The sequence below is a fragment of the Empidonax traillii genome, unplaced genomic scaffold (genome assembly GCF_003031625.1).
Source record: "Empidonax traillii isolate 1590-97213 ecotype Southwest subspecies unplaced genomic scaffold, ASM303162v1 scaffold1172:size163604, whole genome shotgun sequence".
NCBI classification, from domain to species: domain Eukaryota; kingdom Metazoa; phylum Chordata; class Aves; order Passeriformes; family Tyrannidae; genus Empidonax; species Empidonax traillii.
The window spans coordinates 31,456-33,402 of record NW_020956365.1 but is presented as its reverse complement, the minus strand read 5'-3'; positions in this window follow the sequence as shown (position 1 = coordinate 33,402).

Here is a 1,947-nt window from a genome sequence, read left to right as displayed (position 1 = left end):
AAAAAAGGGGGCTCCTCCCCAGCCGAGCATGACCCTCCAAAGCGTTGATTTTCCACGATACATTTAGATTTAGACCCCTTGGGAAAGGCTCCTGGCGTGTCCCTGTGGCAGCGGGGGTCCCTCCGGGGGCTCCCCTGCTTGCCCTGCCTTGTCCCTCGCCTCTCTCACGCCTGTTACACTTCCCAGGCACAATCACGCTCCGGTTGCTCCCCCCGACAATCAGAGATCGCCGACGTTTTGGTTTTTTTTTTTTCTCCGGGAGGAAAAAAATCAGCTAATTATGTGCCGAACAAAAAGCCCATTCTTGCCCGAAATAATGCTCCCGTCTTGCAAAGGCACTTGTTTGTGGGCAAATTTTGAAGAGGGCTGACAATACAAACAGCTGCAGGAGCTGGGTGTTGGTACACATTTCCATGCCCTGCCGGATTACCGTGCCTAATTATCTCTCCCCTTTCCGCAATCTAACGTAGGTTCCTGAAAAGAGATGATTTTTTTCCCCACCACCACCACCTCGGCTCTCGCACTCGCTTTTCTGTTTGAAAGCCAGCTTTGCTTTCCAGCCCGCTAAGGTTGGTTTGGGAATGAGCAGGGATGCTGCTGATTTTGGGGAGGCTGGAGAGTTTAGTTCCATCCGTGGTGGACAGAAGGAGATGGAGGCAGGAGAGGGCTGCGATCGGGTGATGCCTGATGGACCACGAGGAGGGAGGCAAGGGGGGAAAAAAAAAAAACACGGGAGAGAAACCAACCGCGCGCGGCGCTCCGAGGCATCCACGGGGGAGATTGAGCCACGCTGGGAAAAACCCCGAGCGCTGCCCTGCACTGCTGCACATATGGTGGCCTCTGAGAGGGGAGCCGGGACATATGGAAATGAGCTGGATAAGTAAACTTCTCCCGGTCCCCTGAAGTCGGAGATGGGCCCCAAAAGTGTTTGCGTGCACACCTCGCACACCCCACCCCCCCATCCCCGGCAGCAGCTGCTCCCATGGCCATCCACCCTGTCCCACGTGCCACACCTCGGGAAAAATTGGTTTATCCTGCAGAAGAGCAGCACTGGGGAAGGGGGAACCCCAGAATTCACGCCAAGGGGAGACCAACAGGGCTCGGCACCCCAAAAGACAGGGAAGGGGAGCCACAGGCAGGAGGGGCCGGCGCGACCGCGCCGAGGCCCCAAAAGCAAAAACCCCCCCTCTAATCGCTTCTGCCAAGAAAAGAACGCTTTCAGATGTTGGTTGGAAATGTGGAGGGATAAACTGACCCAGATATCCGGGCATGGGTCGGGGGGCAGCCCCAGCCCCCCCATTTCAGGAAGCCAATGAGCTTCAGTGGCGGGAACCAGCAGGGAAAAAAGGGGGTTTTTGGGAGGGTTGCGAATGCCACTTGCTGAGGGCTGGCGGGGAGGTTGTGACACCCCTTCCCAGAGGACAAACCCCAGAGGGAACTGTTTTGGGAGGGTAAAAGCTTGAGGGGGGTGTCCTTTGGGATGCACAGCTGTGCCAGTGCTGGAGGGATCACCCTCACCCCACGTGCCTCTGAGTTTTTGGGGGCCCGAAAGGGTAGGATTTAAGGGGACAGAGCGTGGTTGTCCCAATCCTTGGCACCCACCAGCCACTGCCGTGGGCAGGTCACCTTTTCCTCCCTGGACGTGCAGTGCCCAGCCTGACATCTTCCATCCTCCCCTGGAAAACGTGAGCATCCTTTAGCTAGAAAGGAGCTGTGGATCAGTTAGAGCTTCCCAAGCAGACAGGCCAGACAGGCCAGGGATCTCCTGCTGACCCTTGGTTTTGGGGGACCCACCCCCCCGCCATAAACCACTTTAAGTCAGGGCTTGTCTGCAGAACTCCCCCCAAAGCCAAGCCCAGAGGCACAGCCAGCACCATTGTCCCAGGAAGACTTCAACTTCCCGAAGGCAGGAGGGATCCCACCCCCAGCCAACTCCCCTCCTTTCTC